The following is a 22,649-nucleotide window of genomic DNA, read 5'->3' as shown; positions in this document are numbered from 1 at the left end:
CTGGCCACAGCGCACCGGCAGCGGTGTCCATTGGAGGGTGAACCAATGGCAAAAAGGAAGACCTTTCTCTCTGTCTCTCTCTCTCACTATCCACTCTGCCTGTCAAAAAAAAAAAAAAAAAAAAAAAAAAAAAAGTTGTATACAACACGACCAAATGGGATTTATCCCGACCAAATGGGATTTATCCCAGAAACACAAGTGGGATTCAACATATGAAAACCAAGTAACATACCATATTAACAGGATAATAATAAACAAAAACCACTTCACACTGATTAGGATGGCTAAAATCAGAAGACAATAATAAATGTTAGCAAGGATGTGATGAAATTGGAGTCCTTTTAACTTGCTGGTGGGAAACTAAAATGGTGCGGCTACTTGGGAAAATACTTTGGCAGTTCTCAAAAATAATTTTAAAAATGTCTTTATTGGAAGGCAGAGCGACAGAGCAACATGGCAAAACCATCCACTGGTTCACTCCTGAAAAGCCTGCAAGAACTGAGGCTGGACTCAGGCCCAAGCCAAGAACCAGGAACTTTATGTGGGTCTCCCACGTGGATGGCAGTGACCCAAGGACTTGAGCCATCCTCCTCTGCTTTGCTGGGTGCATTGGCAGACAGTTGGGTCAGAAGCAGAGGATTCAGGGCTCTGCTATGGGATGTCAGTGTCTAGGAAGTGGTTTAACCCTCTGTACCATGATACCCAACCCAGTCCTCAAATTATCAAATGAGCCAGCAATTGCACTCACAGAGATATGCCAAAGACAAAAGCATATGTTTACACAACACTTTGCATATGAATGTTCACTGCAGCATTATTTATAGTAGTCTCAAATATAAACAAGGGAAATGTCCATCAACTGGTGAGGGAGGTATGTGTGAACAATGGGATAGAACTCAGCAACAAAAGGAATGAAGTAGTGACTCGTGACAACACGGCTGAACCTCAAAACATTAATAAAAGCCAGCCTCCAAAACCCACATGTTGGGTTCTTATTCTGTAGACATATGATATCCAGAATAGGCCAATCCATATAGCTGTGAAGTAGCTGAGAGGTTAGCAGAGGCTGGGGTGAGGTAGGAATAGGGAATATCTGCTAATGGGTATGGGTTTCTTTGGGAACTTGTGAAAATGCCTGGAATCAGCTGGTGCTGATGGTTGTTCAACTTGTACACTTTAAAAATGTGAACTTTGTGCAGCTGATGCTCTGGTACAATGGGTTAAGCCATTATGGGCAGTACCAGCATCCCATATGGGTGCCAGATTGAGTTCTGGTTGCTTCACTTCTGATCCAGCTCCCTGCTAGTGCACCTGGGGGAGCAGCAGCCCAAGTACTTGGGCCTGGTACCCATGTGGGAGACCTGGAGGAGGCTTGGGCTCCTGGCTTAGGCCTGGCATTACTCCAAGCATTGCGGCCATTTCAGGAACGAACCAGCAGATGGAAGATTCTCTCGCTGTCTCTCCTCCTCTATCTTAAAAAGAAAAAAAGTGAAGTTCATGTTATGTGAGTTTTATCACAAATAAATTTGCTATATTTTAAGGGTGGTGGGTAGGGAAGGAGAAGAATCAAGAATGGCATCAAGGTTTGGGGTCTCAGCCCAAAAATTAGAACAGGGAATATGGTGAGGGTGAGGTGTGCAAGGCTGGGAGTTCAGCTGCGGAGGCGCTGGAGAGAGTCGTCTGAGTTTGGAGTGATGTCAGGCTAGAGATACGATGCGGCAGCCATTAGCATTTAGATGGAATTTTTTAAGCCATGGGATGGATGAGATAGATCTTGGAGGCCATGGGAGTGAGCAAAGGAGGCAAAGACTTCATGGACTGAGCACTCGGGCACTGGGATGCATGGGGTGGAGGTGGGGGCTTCTATGTGCTGGCCTGGGGCAGCTCCTGTGCAGTGAGCTTAGAGTCCATTCCATGGTGGTGAGGAGGATATTTGAGAGCAAACAAAATGCTGAGATCACAGTCAGGTATCAAACCAGGGGCCAAACTCAAGTCGCTGCTCTGAGAAAACTTGATGACAGTGGGAAGATTTAAGAACTTCGGTTTCTGATTCATTTGGAAAATCAAATTCACCTGAAGATATCTAAAGCCACAAAGTTGGAGACTTCCTATTTTAATGAGCTTTTTTTTAAACTGTCCGCCCTCAGATGCTCATCATGTTGTAGGTGGGGACACATCTTGTATCCTATTCCGTTTCCCTACTGCCTCTCGATTTTCTTCCCATCTAAACTCATGATTACAAGATTAGCATCTTGCCTGTGATGAGTCAGGCATATTGAATCCCTTCCCAATGTGTATTTAAAATATATTGAAATCCTGTCTTGGAAATATGGTGTGTAAGTTATTTCAGAATATATTATTCCTGTCAAATAAAAACTAATCAACCAGGAGCCAAACAGCTAGGGTTCTAGCATGCCTGATCAGACAGTCTCCATTCTTTGAATTGATTTTTCAGCCCAAATATTTTCCTCCTTTAAATCATAGGGACACACAAAACATTTCAGGAGCCTGCCGATTTCTGGCATTCTCTCAAGGAGAATGAAGCGACAGATTCAGATTTCCTTTCTCAGTTGTTATTTTTCTGTGAATTTAAAATTGCACCTCTCCAAGAGAGCTGTTTTGTGTTGTGGGGAATTAGGATGACAGAAAGTTGCTTCTTGTAAAGAAGATAGCATGACAGATAAGAGTAAGGCTTGCCACTGTAACAAAGAAACCCTGTGTTTCCCACTGGGTAGCACAATAGAAGTTTGCTTCTGTCCTCTGTAACAATCCCCACCCCCCAGGACTCCTGGCAAGTAGGGGCATATTATTCTCTCACTGAAAGAGCAGGCTCTCCAGCTGGTAGCCCCACCTGTCTTGGGTTCTCCTAGTTCTCTCCATTCACATGTAGGCAGTAGGAGACTAGAGAAAGCACACTTGCCTCTATAAAAATCCCATCCGGAAGTGAGACTTGTCCCTTCCCCCCATTCCATAGCTGTGGTCAGGACCTACCTGGGCATACAGGAAACTGGGAAATACCTTAATTGGGTGGCCACTTAATTGCTGGCAACAACTTTACATGTGGACCAAAAAAGCATGGATTTGGTACAACCTTGGGCTGACACCTTGGGCTTAAACTTAGTCAATCCACCATATGCTAGGTGACCCTGGGCAAACTATTCAATTCTTCTGAATGAAGCTGTTTATCTCTTTCAGACATGGGTTTACTCTCCAAAATGAAAGACCCACTTTGTATGAGGATATGCCACAAAGTTCATGGAAAATAAAATTCCAAAAGTTATTTTTGTGCAAAAAGTTCCAAAATCCCCACATAGTCTTTTTTCATAATATGCATTTTCCATGAACTTTTTGAAGACCTGTTTCATGCAGGAATGTCAAAAATTTTTGCACCAAAATGAACTTATCTTTTAATTCTATTTCCCACAAACATCCTGAATTTTGCTTATAGAGTAGTCTTGTTCAATAAAGACAATGTAAGAACCATGCTCAGTACAGCATAAGACTCTTTGGAGTCCAAGAGACAAAAGCATAACATAAACAAATTGGGCTTAGAAGGGAATGTTGCTGGTTGTTGCCATCAGATCATTGCACAGACAGCCTTAGGAGCAGCTGGGATCAGAGATGGGACTGTCATCCAATGCTCTCGTTTCTGCTCTGTGGTATGCGTAGACCTCATAGGCACCTACTGCACACAGTTTTCCTCCTTTGAAATGGTAGGGAACATAGATGATCACAGCCCTGAAGTCAATCCAACTCCGGGCTCACTACCAGCCCCAGGAAGGCAAATCTGAAGGAATGATACAGCCTGGGCAGGCCTGGCCGCCATGTCTCTCACCAGCAGTCAAGAGGCAAAAAGGCAGGTTCTGGGCAGACAATGGGTAAGTCAACAACCCCCGATTTGTGGTAGCTCTTTTTCATTTGTGGGACTTGACACCGGCTAGAGTAATCAATCTCAACTTCAGGACACACCCTCTCCCCACCTGCCGTTCTTGGACTGAGGTGGAGTCTGTAGAGCACCCAGTGCTCCAGGCTTCAGTTACCTGAGTCCTGCTCCTCCTCCTCCTCCTCCTCCTCCTCCACTTCCAAACCCTCTTTGTCTCAGTAACCTTCTCTCCTGATGCGAGGAGTCAACAGATACATGGGTTCCCAAAGATGTTTAAACGACTGATCATAGCTGTGTGTCACCTTACTCTCCAGGAAACTGAGCATCATCCAGCATCCCCGGGGGCATCTTTTCCATGGCACTGTTCTACCTCCATCACTACTCTCTCCCTTATTGATCCCACAGGAAGCACAGCTGACCCCTTTTATGCCATGACCTAAAAACACCTTTAAAAACAGGCTGGTACTTACTTTTTTTTGAAAGGCAGTTAGAGAGACAGAGAGAGAGAAAGAGAGAGAGAGAGAGAGAGGGAGAGAGAGATCTTCCATCCACTGATTCACTCCCCCAAATGGCTGCAATGGCCAGGACTGGACCAGGCCAAAGCCAGCAGCCAGGAGCTTCTTCGAGGTCTCCCACATGGGTGCAGGGGCCCAGGCACTTGGGCCGTCTTCCGCTGCTTTCCCAGGAGCATCAGCAGGGAGCTGGATGGGAAGCGGAGCAGCTGGATCTCATATGGGCTTCCATATAGGATGCTACCCGCTATACCACAACACAGGTAACCAGACTGGTACTTTCAGAATAAGTTTGCTCACTGCCAGGGAGGATAATAGGACAATAAACAGAGGGTGTCAATAGGACAAATTATTGTCTGGCTTAAGAGATAAAGGTTGCAAATCTCATTATAGCCGATTTGCTTTCCAGAGACTCAAAGGAGGGGAAGCAGCCCCATCAAGAACTTTCTGTATTTGCCTGTGCTGCTCCAGAGGGGTGCGGACCTGCCACTGGCTCCCCGTCTAGCCTCGTACTCGCCCTTCAACTTGGGTGAGTCATTTAACCCCTCTGAGACTCACTCGATAATGCTCACCTCCAGTGGCTGATGTGAACAAGTACAGATCTGCTAGGATGGCCACAGCAAAGTGCCCCAGGCTGTGGGCTCACACCACAGGAATGTATTTCTAACATTCTGGGGCTGTGAGTGTGAGCCCGCGGTCCCAGCAGGGTTGCTTCCTTCTGAGGACTGTGGTAGAATTAGTTCCTGGTCCTGCCCTGGCTTCTGGAGTCTCCTCGCAGTCTGCAATGTTCCTTGCCGGGTCAGTGTGATCTTATGGCACTCCCTCTCTGTGTGTGTCTACCTCCAAATGTTCCCTTAGAAGGACACCCGTCATATTGCACGAGGGGCCCTTCCTACTCCAGGTGCCCTCCTCTTATCTAATGATGTGTGTAATGACCTTATTTCCGAGGCCCCATTCTCAAGTCCTGGGGTTATTTAACAGGAATCTGGCAGGGGACACAATTTCACCCCCAGCAAAGAATAAATGAAACCACGTATGTAAAGCATTTATTTATTTGAAAAGCAGAGTTAACAGAGATGCAGAAGCAGAGAGAGAGAGAGGTCTTCCATCCTCTGATTCACTCCCCAGATGGCTACAATAGCTGGAGCTGCACTGATCTGAAGCCAGGAGCTTCTTCTGGGTCTCTCACATGGGTACAGGGGTCCATGGACTTGGGCTATCTTCTGCCTTCCCAGGTCATAACAGAGAGCTGGATCGGAAGTGGAGCAGCCGGGACTTGAACCAGCACCCATACAGGATGCCGGCACTACATGTGGCCGCTCTACTGGCTATGCCACAGTGCCGGCCCCTGTAAAGAATTTAACACAATGGTTGGTGCACATGCGCTTATTCATAACCACTGCCTTCTTGACAGCTGTGAACTCCCCGGTTTCATGCTTGGCCCATCTGCTCCTCTCCAAGGGTGTAGCCATCCCTAAGATAATACAAGATTCATGGCGTGACTCACCCACCAACCCTAACAACTGATTGACAATAACATTATTATTCTCATTATGTAAGACCGTTGTCACATTCTAGCCACTATTTTAAGCACTCGGCTTTTGGTTGATTTCTTTAAACCTCTTCAAACAACTCTACAAGGGAGGCACCAGTATTATTCTCTCTATTTTATAGATGAAGAAATTGAGGGAAAGAGAGAGCAGGGACTTGCCCAAAGTCATACAGCCACTGGGTGGAAGCCCTGGGGTGCCAACCCAGGACCTCCATGCGCTCAACCAACAGCCGCCCTGAAGTTTGTTCCTTGTGCCCTCTAGCCACTTCCTGGTGACTGGTTTTGAAGATCTGTATTGAGAAATAGGTACATATTTGGGGACAGAGGTACCTCTGTGTCATAAATCAGATCCACAGTGTCAGCTCCCCTGTGAAAGCTAAGACAATGGGCAGAGATGTTGCTGGCCATCTCCCTGTAGGACAATGAAGCAGGGCCCCTTGGGTGGCCTGGTCCAGGCGTCCCTTCTCCTTGGGCAGCTTCCACATGAAAGGGGGGCTGGACCACAGCCCTCGGTGTCTATATCCTTCACAAACTGCCGAGAAGGAGAAACACAATTTTTTCAATGTCTTTCCCTTTGGTGGGGTGGGTGTGGAGCAGTGTTAAAGCTTGAGTCAAGGCAAACCAGAGCCCACAAGAGAGAGCAGCTTGGAAAACAGCGCAGCAAGTTGCGGGAGGCCTCTGACCACTTCTCCCTGCTTCCTCCTCAGATCTGGGGCCTGGGGACCTCATCCAGGTGAGCTGCATCAAGGGGGAGCTCTCCACCTGCCTCTTCCTCCCAACACCAGGGCCCTATGCGTGGCCTCAGGTGCTGTGGCACACCTGCACCTGAGACTGAGGTATGAGGTTGTCTTGACTCCCAGCACTCAGCCTGCCAGGGGGTTCTGCTTGAGTTCTGCTGCTCAGATCTCTGCCCAGGGTTCCCCAGCCCCAGGCCCTGTGCCCCTAGATTACAGGGTATATTTGGCAAGCTCTCTTACATATTATCCATTAGTTACTCTAGCACCACTTCCCTATATGATGGTACTTCCAAAGGTTCATGGAAAATGCAGTTAAAAATTAAGGGGCATGTGTTTGGCCCAGAGGGTTGGATGCCCACATCCCACAGTGGAGCACATTTGCTGAATATCCAGCTCCAGCTCCTGTCTCCAGCTTTCTGCCCCTGTGGACTCTGGGAAGCAGCAGTGATGGCTCAAGCAGTTGGGTTCCCCTCATCTACATGGGAGGCCTGGATTGCGTTTCCAGCACCCAGCTTTGACCAAGCCTACCCCAGCATATTGCAAGCATTTGAGGAGTTAAGCCAGTGGCTAGGAGCTTTGTTTCCCATCTCTCTGTCTCTCAAATAAATTAATTATAACAAGAACAAATGTTTATTTGGGTGCAAAAGGTTTTGAAATCCATGTACATGAGTGACCTAAAAATTCACAGAAAAATGCATATTATGAAAAAACTATGTGCAGATTTCAAATGTTTTGCATCAAAACAATTCACCTGCTTTTTAAAAGATTTATTTTATTTATTTGAAATACAGAGTGACAGAGAGAGGGAGAGACAAAGAGAGAAAGAGGTCTTTGATCTGCTGGCTCATTCCCCAAAAGGCTACAATGGCTTGGGCTGTCCCTAATCAAAACAAGGAGCCAGGAACTCCGTCTGGGTCTCCCACATGGGTGGCAGGGGCCCAAGCACTTAGGCCATCTTCTGCTGCTCTCCCAGGAACATTAACAGGGAACTGATCAGAAGTGGAGCAGCCAGGACTCAAATCAACATTCAGTTATGGGATGTAGGTAGTGCTGGCCCCCATAACTCGATGTTTAATTGTCGCTCCCCCTCTTCGTGGAGGAACGACACTGAACCCTGCCTAGGCTTCATATCCGAGTCACGGCACCATTATTTCGCTCCCCCTCTTCGTGGAGGAACGACACAGGACCCTGCGCTGTTCTTTCGTCTGCTCGGCCCTCCCCGGGTTTGCTGCTGGTTCTTCCCGGGTTGGCTACTATCCCTTCCACCTCCGTGGAAGGGCAGTTCCCCCTGGCCGCATTCCCCACTTCCGCAGGGGAGCGGCACACCGCCGGCCGGCTCTTCTCGGGGGCTGCACAGGTGTTCCTTCAGCTAGATGTTCCCCTTAGATGTTCCCCGTGCATGCCGTCTCTCTCCTCCTTTATAGTCCTCCTCCGCCAATCCCAACTCGGCTGCCCACACGCCGAGTACGCTGCTCTCCTCCAATCAGTAGCAAGTCCTACAGTTTATTGGTTGAACTGGAGGCAGCCGTGCGGAAGCTGTTTCCTCCTCTCCCAGCGCCATACCGTGGGAGAGCAGATGCACAGAATAAGTCTTAATTCCAGCAACTCAGTCCAGTCCGGGCTGCTCCCCACATTTAATTGCATTTTCCTGTAAACATTTTGAAGCAACTGTATTATCCAAAAACCTGTGATCTCCCTTGTAGGCCTATTCCACCCTCCTGTCCTCCCTCTATGATAAATTGTTGAAGATTTGCTCTGTGGGGGTTGCTGATTCAGTCCCTAGGCATCAATCTGACTGGCAGAAGCCAAGCAGAGACAACCCAGGAGGGCCCACCCACTGTTTCTGCTGCTTTAGTGATATCCCACATCTGAAACCCCTGTCCCCAAAACAGGGCAGTCATGCAGGGGTCGCACATGCTTGGGTGATGAGACAGGTTCCTCTGGAGAGTCCCCCCCAGGGAGCGGCTTCTTCCCAGGGCCTCCGTACCCGGGAGACTCAATGCCTAAAGACCCAAGTCTCCTGCGTTGCTCTGCAGTGGGTCTTGGACTTCTTGGCGCACATTTGCCAACAACATTCTAGAAGGAGAATGAATGGAAGGTACTGAGGGTGCCTCCCTTCATGTTGAATGGCTTCAGCTCCAGCTGCCTGTCTCTGTCCTACCTGAGCTGGGGCCGTCTGATCCTTCTGAAAAGTCTGCATTTCTACTGCCCGGGTACCCAGAAGTCCTCTGGTCCAGCTCTGCAGCTTTGCAGATGAGCAGAGGCCTAGAGAAGGGGCACAGGGAAGCAAGACCCACAGCTGGGCCCAGTTGTCCTGACTTACTGCACCGAGCTACTCCCACTGAACAGGCAAAGCACTCCAAGACGTCAAAAGGAAAGGGGAGACCTAGGTTTAAAAAGCAAAAACCAGACAATAGGCGGCACACTGGCAAGTGTCCCCTCTCCAGAGTGGGTGAAGTGGCTTCTTTCAGATGCTCCTGAGAGGCCCAGTGACCCGGGGGTAAGTCACACCCCTTCTCCCGGGCTCTGCAGGGGAAGAACTCAGCCCTGCCCACCTGGCCGGGCAGCAGGGGCAGCACCTGCACAGTGAGCACCACAAGGACCTCTTTGCCTCGGGACAATTCAAACATCACCATTGCCTGCTCACGGTTCCAGCGTAGCCCTCTCTTGCACCCCAACTACCCCTCCTGGCTTGCTGACATAAACACAGTCTTCATTGCCTGTTGGCAGTTTTCCTCTTAGTATTCAGCAAGATCACACGTGAGCTGAGAAAGGCCGTAGGAAGATTCTTAGAGCAAATATTGCCGTTTGCATATCTCAAAGCCTTGCTATCTGATAATAGTGACTGGATTTCCCAAGTCAAAACTCAGGACAACTCACCAAAATTCTTCATTTGGGAAAATAGGTATGGGAAAAGTCTCAAAAAACTGTGGAAAATGCATTTAAAAGACATTTATTTTAGTGCAAAAAATTTTTATCTCCATGCATAATTTGTTCATATTAAACATTTCCCGTGTACTTGTTATAAGACCCATCATATCATACTCAGTAGTCAAATCACATGTCAAAAACTAACTTTATGGGGCTGGCACTGTGGCATAGCGGGTTAAAGCCCCAACCTGCAGCACCAGCATCCCATATGGGTGCTAGTTGGAGTCCTGGCTGCTCCACTTCCAATCCAGCTCTCTGCTATGGCCTGGGAAAGCAGTAAAAGATGGCCCAACTGCTTGGACCCCTGCACCCACATGGGAAACCTGGAAGAAGTTCCTGGCTCCTGGCTTTGGATCAGCTCAGCTCTGGCTATTGTGGTCTTCTGGGGAGTGAACCAGCAAATGGAAGACCTCTCTCTCTCTCTCTCTCTCTCTCTCTCTCTCTGGCTCTTCCTCTCTCTCTCTAACTCTGTCTTTCAAATAAATAAAATAATTTCTTTTTCTCGACAGGCAGAGTGGACAGTGAGAGAGAGAGACAGAGAGAAAGGTCTTCCTTTGCCGTTGGTTCACCCTCCAATGGCCGCCGCGGCCAGTGCGCTGCGGCCGGCGCACCGTGCTGATCCGATGGCAGGAGCCAGGTGCTTTTCCTGGTCTCCCATGGGGTGCAGGGCCCAAGCACCTGGGCCATCCTCCACTGCACTCCCTGGCCACAGCAGAGAGCTGGCCTGGAAGAGGGGCAACCGGGACAGAATCGGGCGCCCTGACCGGGACTAGAACCCGGTGTGCCGGCGCCGCTAGGCGGAGGATTAGCCTAGTGAGCCGCAGCACCGGCCCAAAATAATTTTTTTTAAAATGAACTTTATGGAGGTGGGTGTTTGATGCAGCAGTTAAGCTGATGCTTGGGATGCCCACATCCCATGAGTGCCTGGGTTCAAGTCCTGCTTCCACTATATATTCAGTTTCCTGTAATGCAACACCCGAGAAGCAGCAGGTGATGGTTCAAATACTTGGGTTCCTCCCACGCTTGTGGAAGACTTGGATTGAGTCTCTAGCTCCTGATTTCACCGTAGCCCAGGCCTAGCTGTTGCAGGAGTTTGGAGAGTGAGATAGCAGATGGAAGAGTTTCTCTTTCTCTCCCTCTCTGCCTTTCAAATAATTTTAGAAATTAACTTTATGGAAAAGTGACCCTATTTTTTTTTTATTTATTTGAAAGTCAGAGTTATGCCAGGAGCCAGGAGCTTCTTCTGGATCTCCCACATGGGTGCAGGGGCCCAAGGACTTGGGCCATCTTCTACTGCTTTCTCAGGCCATAGCAGAGAGCTAGATTGGAAGTGGAGCAGCTGGGACTTGAACCAGTGCCCATATGAGGTGTCAGCACTGCAGGAGGTGGCTTTACCCGCTACGCTACAGCTCCGGGCCCAGAAAGTGACCCTGTTTCACACACCAGAAGCCCATGGAGAAGTCCCCAGTGTGAGGTTCCAACCTGTGACTGTGCCCCTGCCCCAGGCAGCTCACTGAGGCCGTGAAGCGGGCTTGCATGCATCAGGAGAGCCTGTGCAGAGCAAGTACCCAATCATTGTCGCAGCCAGACTCAGCTGCCAAAGCAGCTAGCCGAGAGCCGGAAGCACCAGTCAATCAAACTGCTGTTTGTTCTAAGTGACAGCCTTGTGTGGAACAAACAGCCTGTGTGACTGATTTTTTTTTTTTTTTTTTGTGGCGTAAAGTGACAGAAATTCCATGGCATGGCAAACACAGTGCCAACACCTCTGTGCCAGATACCAGCCCCCACCCCTGCTCTGTCACAGGGAGTGTGTGACCTCATCCCTGAGCTGGAGAGCTCAACTCCTTCTGTCGCTCCCCGTCTTCGTGGAGGAACGACACAGGACCCTGCGTTGTTCTTCTGTCTGCTCGGCCCTCCCCGGGTTTGCTGCTGGTTCTTCCCGGGTTGGCTACCGACCCTTCCACCTCCGTGGAAGGGCGGTTCCCCCTGCCACATTCCCCACTTCCACGGGGGAGCGGCACACCGCCGGCCGGCTCTCTCGGGGGCTGCACAGGTGTTCCTTCAGATAGATGTTCCCCTTAGATGTTCCTGGTGAATGTTGTCTCTCTCCTCCTTTATAGTCCTCTTCCGCCAATCCCAACTCTGCTACCCACACGCCGAGTACGCTGCTCTCCTCCAATCAGGAGCAGGTCCTGCTGCTTATTGGTTGAACTGGAGGCAGCTGTGTAGAAGCTGTTTCCTCCTCTCCCAGCGCCATATTGTGGGAGAGCAGATGCATAGAATAAGTCTTAATTCCAGTAACTTAGTCTAGTCTGAGTTGCTCCCCACACCTTCCTCCCAGCAACCGGAAACGATGCTCTACAGCCAGCACCTGCTCTTCCATGCTGGGCTCCCACGGCCTCCTTCTGCCCAGCCAGCCTCCATCTTGGTTTCCTGAAGCCCAGGGACCATCCAGGGAAAAGTCTTAAATGCTCTTTTGCCAAATCCTGATGTTCCTTGAAAAAGCTTCTGTCTGGAGCCAGCATTGTGGAGCAATGAGTTAAGCTGCTGCTTGCAATGCCAGCATCCATACTGGAGTGCTAGTTCATGTTCTGGCTGTTTTGTGTCGGATCCAGTTCCCCGCGAATGCTCCTGGGAAAGCAGCAGAAGATGGCCTAAGTAATTGAACCCGTGCCACCCCCGTGGGAGACCTGGATGGAGTTCTGGGCTCCTGGTTCCAGCCTGGCCCAGCCCTGGCCATTGCAGCCATTTGGGGGGTGAACCAGCTTATATAAGATCTGTTTCTCTCTCTCTCTCTCTCTCTCTCTCTCTCTTTCACACACACACACATGCCCCTTCCCTGTAACTCTCCCTTTCAAATAAATCAAATTTTTTAAAAATAAATAAATTATGGGGCCAGCGCTGTGGTATAGCAGGTAAAGCCACCGCCTGCAGTGACGGCATCCCATATGGGCACTGGTTCAAGTCCCAGCTGCTCCACTTCCAATCCAGCTCTCTGCTATGGCCTGGGAAAGCAGTAGAAGATGACCCAAGTCCTTGGGCTCCTGCACCCACGTGGGAGACCTGGAAGAAGTATCTGGCTCCTGGCTTCAGATCGCCACAGCTCTGCCAATTGCAGCCATTTGGGGAGTGAACCAGAGGATGGAAGACTGTCTCTCTCCTTCTCTCTCTTTAACTCTGATTTTCAAATAAAATAAATAATTCTTCTTTAAAAAAAGTAAATAAATCAAATGTTAAAAGAAAAAACGAAAGGGTTCTTCCCACGTCAGGAATTGCACGGAGTGTGAAGCCTCGGCTCTGTCATGGGCCCTTCTGAGCTGTGGGCTACGCAGGGGAGGGGCAGTCACGAGAGGCCACGGTGCTGGCTCCGAACCAACATTCTGCATCAAACACATCCTGTATGCTATGCTCCTCCAGCATCCCAACCCCCTTCTCCACTCACTCCTCACAGAAACTCCACGAGGGATTCCTTTCTGCAGAGAAGGAGGCGCACCCCGTGGACAGTCCGTTCCGAGTGCCAAGCCCTTGAAGGCGCCTCCTGGGACAAGGTCCTGTGATCTCAGGGGCACCCGGGCACCCACAGGGGCTCAACGTGTCCCCACCGGGAGCCAGCAGTGCTGCCTTGCAGAACACAGGACTCACTGTGGGCTGATGGCTTGTGTTTGTTAATGTTTTGTCGGGGAAGTGGGGAAGGCACAGTCTGAGACCTCATAAAGCCACGCTCCTCCATCCCTAGAGCGGACGCGGGCTCTCAGCTCCCCCATGACACACGGTGTGTGAGGGGCTGACGCCGTTGTCCATGGGGTCTCACTGAGTCCTCCAAAAATCCTTTCGAAGTGGATATCATCCCTACTTTGCAACCAACAAGATTGGGGTTTTGAGCAGTTGGGGACTTGCCCCTAACTCCCAGCCTCATCGCTTGTCCCCAAAGCCCACCCTCAATGACTGTTCTGTAGCAGACCAGGAGGTGCCTCCCTTTGGAGGGAGTAATCCCAGGATTACTGATCACTGTGAACATGGGAAGAATTTGAACTTGGAGTCAGCTCTGCTGCCCTTTCTGTCTGTTTTTTATGAGCGAGATCTGCCCGGAAGCCTCAGCTGGTGCTTTCCCTCCAAGAGCCCGTGAGATGCTGCAGGTACAACCCAGCCTTGGGGCACACGGTCAGCTGCTACTCCTGCTCTCTGCCCTCCCCTGGAGCTGAGCAGTGTGTCCTGGGGACATTGTGTCCCTAACAGTAAAGAAGAGGAGGAGCAGGTGTATCTACCCGTGAGCAGGCGTTGTTTGGATGGTCTTCCAAGAAAGTTGGATGAAAAAGCTTAGAGTTCACCCATGGCCCTGTGATTCCTTGTATCATGCAGAATGATTACTACAGCCTAGCAGCCTGTGATTCCTTTTGTTTTTTTAAGATTTATTTACTTATTTGAGAGTCAGAGTTACACAGAGAGGCAGAGGCACACAGAGAGAGAGAGGTCTTCCATCTGCTGGTTCACTCCCCAGATGGCCACAATGGCCAGAGCTGTGCTGATCAGGAGCCAGGAGTTTCATCCAGGTCTCCCACACGGGTGCAGGGGCTTAAGGACTTGGGCCATCTTCCACTGCTTTCCCAGGCCATAGCAGAGAGCTGGATCGGAAGTGGAGCAGCTGGGACTCGAACCAGTGCCTATGTGAGACGCTGCACTGCAGGCAGCGGCTTTACCCCCTAGGCCACATAGCGGACCCTGAAGCCTGATTCTAATCCACTCTGAGGGGACCCAGCCTTTTCCACTTCCTCAGCACACAGGGGCTCCTGGGAACCATCTTGTCTGTGTCCTTTATGGGTGACATGGTGTTGGCCACAGGAGGTCACAATTAGTGCTCGTGAATAGGGTATGCACACACACCCCGTGGTACATGTTCTTCTGTCCTTGCGCTCATGGGAGGCCACACCCCAGCTACACTCACGACGTTGTCATGCCCTGGAATCTCCTTGCATTGATGGGTTATTTTCTGAGTCACTGGCTTCAGCCCCCGCTCTGGAAGCGAGTAGCCGGGCATGTGGCCACACCTTCCCTCCTGCTCCCTGCCAGCGCCTGGCTCGCTGGTCTTTGGGCTCTGCAGGACCTGGGTGCATCCCACGCCAGCCTGGGCATGTCTCTTTCTCACTCACACGCATTCCAGCTGCTCCTCAGCGAGACTCCACGGTCTTCTTGCTCCCGGGATTGCTGATCACTGTGAACATGGGAAAGATTTCAAACTTGGATTATTCAGTCTACTGGCCAAAGAAAGGTTTTGTTTTGTTTTTTTTCACAATGACTCATTCACAATCCATCTTAAAGAAGGCTCAAGTGAATTGCATTTTGGAGGTTCCTGTGCATAAGGAAGAATTTGTCCTCTGAGTTTATCAGAATCTCAGACACCATCAGGCCAACTTTCTGATCTCCTCTGTATCCTACTCATCCTGCCCAGGGCTCTGTCCAACTTCTTCCCGATCTCCACCCTGGAACTTCCCTATGTGCCTCTTCTTGTCCTACATATCCCTGAGCCATCCTTCAAGATCCAACTCAAGTCCCATCTCCTCCATGAACCTCTCTTCCCTACCTGACTCACCCCTGCTGCGTAGCTGCAGTTATATGTGCAGTTAGCACCTCCCATCAAGGCTTGAGGCTATAGCAACCATCCCAAAACCAGTGTTGCACAACAATTCTGCCACTTGAGGCCGGGAATCATGGCACCCATGGTTCTCCCTCCTCTCCCTCCTGCTCTGTCAAAATCCTCCCTGCACCCCATGGGAGACCAGGATAAGTACCTGCCTCCTGCCTTTGGATCGGCGTGGTGCACCGGCCACAGCGCGCTGACCGTGGCGGCCATTGGAGGGTGAACCAATGGCAAAAGGAAGACCTTTCTCTCTGTCTCTCTCTCTCACTGTCCACTCTGCCTGTCCAAAAAAAAAAAAAAAAAATCCTCCTTCTTCAATGCCCAGCTCAGATTTCAACCCCTCTAAGAAACATTCCGAGATTCCTTCCCAGCCCATGCAAGCTGAATGAACGGCCTCGTTAGCACTTGGGCTTCTGACTCTGTGACACTGCCCCGCCCCCCCAGTACATTACTTCTGAGAAGCACAGCTCGCCTCCAGGAGGTGGTACACAGATGCTGAGCTGAGATAGAAATACTCCCACAGCTATTGTGGAAGATGAGCTGCTCTCAAACTCTCTAATAAGGATTGGATTAAATTACTGAGTTCACTATTGGCTCCCTTTGCAGATAGGCTGATGTGGGAAGTGTTTATGATATCATTATGCCCTCGGCCACAATCCATAGCATCTAAACCACATTGCACTCCTAACATTTATGGAAGAGAAAATATAGCCCAAGATTTTCATGAAGCTCAACTTTATGAGTACCACTGTCCCAAATTCCACTTGATCACACACCCAGAAGTGCTAAGGACTACCAACTTCCATCATCTCTAAAAATGTTTGAAAACCATACAATGAAAGTAATAAACATCCAGTTAAATGTTTACAACATGTTACATATCAACTTTCCTTTAAATGTAAATAGTTATACATAAAAAGGAAGTTTACTGTACAAGGGTAACATAAATAGGGGCTGGCGTTGTGGCGCAGTGGGTTAGGCCACCAACTATGATGCTGCAGCCCCTATGAGTGCCAGTTTGAGTCCCAGCTGTTCCAATTCCGATCCAGCTCCCTGATAATGCATCCTGAAAAGCAGTGGAAGATGGCTCAAGTCCTTGGGCCCAGGAACCCATGTGGGAGACCCAGGTGGAGTTCCAGGCTGGCTTCAGCCTAGCCCAGCTCCAGCCATTGTGGCCATTTGAGGAGTGAACTGTGTCTCTCCTTCTCTCTACATAAAATTCTGCCTTTCAAATAATAAGTTAAATAAATCTTTTTTGAAAAATCAGCTCATTTAAAAAAGAATAGCATAAATAAAATTTCACCAATGGCTTAAGATTATAAATTAAATTATTTTAAAATCAGCACACTAATTGATTCTACACTTAAGATACCTACCCACCGTTCCTGGGGCCAGTGCTGTGACACAGTGGGTAAATCCACTACCTGCAGTGGTAGCATCCCATATGGGCATATGGGCACTGGTTCAAGTCCTGGCTATTCCAATTCCCATCCAGTTCTCTGCTATGGCATGGGAAAGCAGTAGAAGATGGCCCAAGTCCTTAGGCCCCTGCACCTATGTGGGAGACCCAAAAGAAGCTCCTGGCTCCTGGCTTCGGATTGACCCAGTTCCGGCCGTTGTGGCAATTTGGGGAACCAGTGGATAGAAGACATCTCTCTCTCTCTGCCTTTGCCTTTCTGTAATGCTATTCTTCAAATAAACAAATAAATCTTAAAAAAAATAGATACCAACATCTCCTATCAGAATGCCAGGGTTCAAGTCCCAGCTCTGCTTTCCATTCTAGCTTCCTGCTCATGTGGTCTACTGGAGGCAGAAGGTAATGGCTCACACATGGGAGATCTGGATTGACTTCTGGGATCCTGGCCCAGCCCTGCTATTGCAAGCATTTAGGGCGTGAATCGGCAGATGGAAGAATGGAAGATTATCTCTCTCTCTCTCTCTCTCTCTCTTTCTCCCTTTCAAATAAAAGTAAATAAAAAATGTTAAAACAATATCAAAATTGTTTTTAATTTGGGATATGCTTGCATTTTAATTTGATTGATGGAGTCCCCAAGGGGAAGAACAGCTTGGGCCCATAAAGTTCTTAAAGGAGATATTATGCAATCCCTCCTACAAAATGCGAGTGAGGCGCACCTGAAACTGTATAAATAGCACCTTTCAGCTTTTCTTGAGTCTATGAATGCAACACTGAAGTCATATGGAAAGTTATTTTTATGACTTCAATCTTTTTTACTTCCCTTACCAGTAGCAGTAAACAGCTTTTGCTTTTGTTTGATTGTTTGTTTTGAAGAAACAAAGGTGTGTCTTTTTAGATACTAAACTGGAGACCTGAGCCTTGAAAGACAGCTTGGGACAAAGCAGGCCTCCCTTCACAGTGGCTCCTGGGCTGATGGCGCAGCCTACACTCCAGCTCTGGATTATGCTTTCTTTTAAAAAAATTGTTATATAAGGGAAACAAGTTTCACGTATCTCATATACACAGTGTTAAGAGCATAATGTTGCTTCCCACCCAGTGCCTCACTGCCAGCCAGGAGGTATTTAATTCAAATCTGGTCCTCAACCGCATTGCAAACCCCTGTAGAACTTTGGATATCTGCAAATGATTGACAGGGCTGCCAAGAGGCTCCTGGAGTGTTACTGAGAACAGAAGAATGCTCCTGAAGATTAGACACCCCTAGGAACCCTGGCGTGGACAAGAGGGAAAAGTGCCTGCCACCGAAAGTCTGTTTGCAGGGACTTGAAATTCACAACAATCGATGGGGCTCCCCCTTTTGCAAAGTGGCAGATGAAAAGGAATGCTAAACAGTTCTGAGAAAGGATGCTGTTCCCTCATGATTTCTCCTCCCCCGCTGGCACTGCCTCCTGGAGATCCACGGTGGAGGACTTTGGGTGCAGGCTCCTGGAAGCCTGACCCAGAGGAAGCCCTTCTGGGTTTGGCGCTTACCCCAACCAGTCCTGGAAGGTGCCAGTTGACTCCCTTCCAGAGGAGTCTCCTTCAAAAGTTGCAAGAGGGATGGAACTCAAAGAAATAACCGTGAATTGGGGCTTATCAGAATGAGATCAGCAGGCTGAGGGCGTAGATAATACAGCCTCCCAAGAAGCAAATCGGCCTTCCCACTCACCTTTGCTCTCATGGTGAACAGACTTTGCTGCTCAAAATTTAACCTGCACCTGAACCTAGACGGTCAGATTTGCACCCTGTGGTTCTGAAATCTTCCAGACTTCTGCATGTCTGAAAATTTATATCCACCAGGAACCTAACCACCAGTATCTCAGATTGTGGTTTGGAGTCAGGAGCTACACAGAGGTGATTACATTAAAATGAGGCCCTCAGGGTGAGCCATGATCCAATCTGATTGGTTGCTGTCTTTGTAAGGCAAGATAAGGACGCAGAGCAAGATCAAGTGTGTGTGTGTGTGTGTGTGTGTGTGTGCGCGCGCACACAGGGGAGAGGCTGCATGGAGACCCAGCAGGAAGACAGCCTTCTATAAGCCAAGGAGAGAGACCTTGGAAGAAGGGAAACCCTGCCAGCACCTACATCTTGCCAGCCTCTAGACTGGCAACAATAAACATCAGTCGGTTAAGCCACCCAATCTGGTATTTTTTCGTGACAGCCTTAGCAACCCAGTGCCCTTGGGGAAGCCAACTTGTATGGCAAGTACAAATACTTTCAGGGTACTTTTATCTTTAGTATCTAGGACACTAGACCTCAATGCAAACTCGCTTTCATTTGCTAGCCAGTACCTCTATATGCATTTTTTTTTCCAACTTCCTGCCGCTGATGGTGACAGTGTGAGCTCTTGAAACAGGAAGAGAGTTGTCTGAATTTATTGGGGCTCACAGCGATGCTGGGATCGCTTGTCTGACCTTGGACTCCAGTGGAAGAAGGCATGCGCCTTATCCCTGACTGGTGGGGTGACCCCTGGCACGCTACCCTAAGGGGACTCTGTTTCCTAGGCAGGGACGGCTGTCTGAGAATATGGAGTTACAACGGGCGCTACCTGCACACCCTGAAGCACAGCAAGTCACTTCCTTCTAAGGGGTTCCAGAAAACAGTGATGCAAGGTGAGGCATTTGCAGTACATGTCCAAGAATCCAAAAGAGAGAGGACTTAGGAAGTGCGTAACAACCTCACATCCTTTCTCCCTGGCATTTCACTCTACTTAAATGACTCTAAACTTGTACGTAAGAGGCATGCGCTTCACGTAAACCTGTGTGCCCCCACCTGCCCCTGACACTTTTCTTCTTTCTGTTTGGGTGTATACCTGCTTTCTTAAGACACTGACTTGGGATCAGCGCTGTAGCGTAGTGGGTAAAGCTGCCACCTGCAGCGCCAGCTTCCCATATGGGCACCAGTTCAAGTCCCAGCTGCTCTACTTCCAATCCAACTCTCTGCTATGGCCTGGGAAAGCAGTAGAATATAGCCCAAATCCTTGGGCCACTGCACTCACATGGGAGACCCAGAAGAAGCTCCTGGCTCCTGGCTTTGGATTGGCGCAGCTCTAGCTGTTGTGGCCAATTGAAGAGTGAACCAGCAGATGGAAGACCTCTCTCTCTCTCTCTCTGCCTCTCCTTCTCTCCCTGTGTAACTCTGACTTTCAAATAAATAAATAAATAAATAGATTTTTTTTTTTGCAGGAGCCAGGTGCTTCTCCTGGTCTCCCATGGGGTGCAGGGCCCAAGGACTTGGGCCATCCTCCACTGCACTCCCTGGCCACAGCAGAGAGCTGGCCTGGAAGAGGGGCAACCGGGACAGAATCCGGCACCCCGACCGGGACTAGAACCCGGTGTGCCGGCGCCGCAAGGCGGGGGATTAGCCTAGTGAGCCGCGGCGCTGGCCTTAAATAGATCTTTTAAAAAAAAAGAAGAAGAAGACATTCACTTTTCTAAACATCTGCACATCACATGTGCAGCAAACCTAAAGTAAGTGTCTTCCCCTGATGGTGTGTTTCCCTCCACAAGCTGCTTACCACATTTTTTTTTCTCCTGTTGTCTATTCTTGCTAAAAATGTCCTAATTCCAGCATGTGAAACTCCTACAAGGAAGACAAGACGCAAACACTCTCCAGCTATCAGAGAAGGAGAAACAAAGTCAGAGACCAAAGGGATGAACCAGAAGCTTGAGAGACATTCAAGCTTGAGCTTGGGATTCCTGGCTCTGCCTTGGACCTGCACACGATCATTCACTGATCCAAACAATCAACCAGTATCGTGGCCTATTAGGGTCTGGCCAGGAGAATGCGAGCTTCTTCCCACAGGAGAGCAAGGGCAGCATCAGCATCCCAGGGGACTGAGGGTGTCAGTGTCAATAGTACTTTAACGGCCTGAGAGCCACCTAACCTCAAAAACAGGTAGGCCGCCCTTACCAACACGCTTCTCACCTGTGGACCCAAACAACTGCTAATCAAAAAGACTTTTTTCTTTTTTAAGGGATTTATTGTATTTTATTTGAAAGGCAGAGTGACAGCGAGAGAAGAGGAGGTAGAAAAAGAAAGATATCTTCCATTCACTGGTTACTCCCAAAGTGGCCACAACAGCCAACAGGGGCTGGGCCAGCCTGAAGCCAGGAGCCAGGAATTCTATCCGGGTCTCGTGTATGGGTTGCAGGGGCCCTAGTACTTGGGCCATCTTTCACTGCTTTCCCAGGCACGTCGGCACAGAGTTGGATCAGAAGTGGACCAGCCAAGACTTGGATCCGTGTTCCAACATGGGATCCTGGGGTTGCAAGCAGTGTTCATCGGTACTGAACATGTAAGACTTTTTTTTCTTGTCATTGTTCTCTAAACAATATAGCAGAACAACTATTTACACAGCACCCACTTGTATTAGGTATTCTAAGTAATCTAGAGCTGATTTAAAATATGCAGGAGGGTTGTGTAGGTTCTATAAAAATACTATGCCATTTCTTTTAAGGGACTTGAGCATCCAGGGATTTTAATATCCATGGGGTCCATGAAAAAATTCCTGTGGATTGGGGGCCAGCGCTGTGGCTTAGTGGGTAAAGCCACCGTTTGCAGTGCTGACATCCTGTATGGGCACCGGTTCAAGACCTGGCTGCTCCATTTCTAATCCAGCTCTCTGCTGTGGCCTGGGAAGGCAGTGGAAGATGGTCCAGGTCCTTAGGCTCCTGCGCCCACGTGGGAGACCCAGAAGAAGCTCCTGGCTTCAGATTGGCTCAGCTCTGGCCCTTGCAGCCAATTGAAGAGTGAACCAACCAGAGGATGGAAAACCCCCCTCTCTCTCTCTGTCTCTGTCTCTCTCTCTCTCTCTCTCTCTGCCTCTCCTTCTCTCTGTGTAACTCTGACTTTCAAGTAAATAAATAAATCTTAAAAAAAAAAAAAATTCCTGGCTGGTGCCACAGCTCAATAGGCTAATCCTCTGCCTGTGGCGCCAGCACACTGGGTTCTAGTCCCGGTCCGGATGCCGGATTCTGTCCCAGTTGCCCCTCTTCCAGGCCAGCTCTCTGCTGTAGCCCAGGAGCGCAATGGAGGATGGCCCAAGTGCTTGGGCCCTGCACCCCCATGGAAAACCAGGAGAAGCACCTGGCTCCTGGCTTTGGATCAAAGCGGTGCGCCGGCCGCAGCGCGCCGGCTACAGCGGCCATTGGAGGGTGAACCAACCAACGGTAAAGGAAGACCTTTCTCTCTCTCTCTCTCTCTCTCTCACTGTCCACTCTGCCCGTCAAAAAAAAATTCCTGTGAATAATGAGGGAAATGCCCTCAAGTTTTGCCCAGTCATCAGTTGGATTACATCAATGTGTGTAAGCTGATTTAAGAATCAATAAAGAAAAATGTTTAATAAAAGATATTTTTTTTAATTTTCATTTTTTTGACAGGCAGAGTGGACAGTGAGAGAGAGAGACAGAGAGAAAGGTCTTCCTTTGCCGTTGGTTCACCCTCCAATGGCCGCCACGGCTGGCGCACCGTGCTGATCCAATAGCAGGAGCCAGGTGCTTCTCCTGATCTCCCATGGGGTGCAGGGCCCAAGCACTTGGGCCATCCTCCACTGCACTCCCGGGCCACAGCAGAGAGTTGGCCTGGAAGAGGGGCAACCGGGACAGAATCCGGCGCCCCGACCAGGACTAGAACCCAGTGTGCTGGCGCCGCAGGCGGAGGATTAGCCTAGTGAGCCGCGGCGCCGGCAATAAAAGATATTATTATATTTCCAAGTGAAAAACAAGTGAAGTCCGTGATTGCACCTACATGGAGGTGAACCAAAATAAGTGAGTTGTGTTCAGCTTGGGTACCAGAAGGGTTGATACAAAGTTTGTCCTGGAAGAAGATGCTTAAACAATGAAGCGAATCTTCCAGAAGAAACCGTGCCAAGGCATTCCCAAGGATCCCATTGCTCCCTGGTGGTGATTTAGGCAACTAGATTCCTCTAGAATTTTGGAGCAATTC

At 49.2% G+C, this 22,649-nt stretch overlaps 1 pseudogene; it reads left to right on the top strand.

Moving 5' to 3' along the window:
• LOC108178795 (cilia- and flagella-associated protein 337-like) overlaps positions 1–22,649 on the top strand; it is a 53,616-nt pseudogene that overhangs the window by 14,851 nt on the left and 16,116 nt on the right.

This window comes from Oryctolagus cuniculus, chromosome 9 (assembly GCF_964237555.1).
Source record: "Oryctolagus cuniculus chromosome 9, mOryCun1.1, whole genome shotgun sequence".
Taxonomy (NCBI): domain Eukaryota; kingdom Metazoa; phylum Chordata; class Mammalia; order Lagomorpha; family Leporidae; genus Oryctolagus; species Oryctolagus cuniculus.
This window is presented reverse-complemented; position numbering and strand designations above follow the sequence as displayed.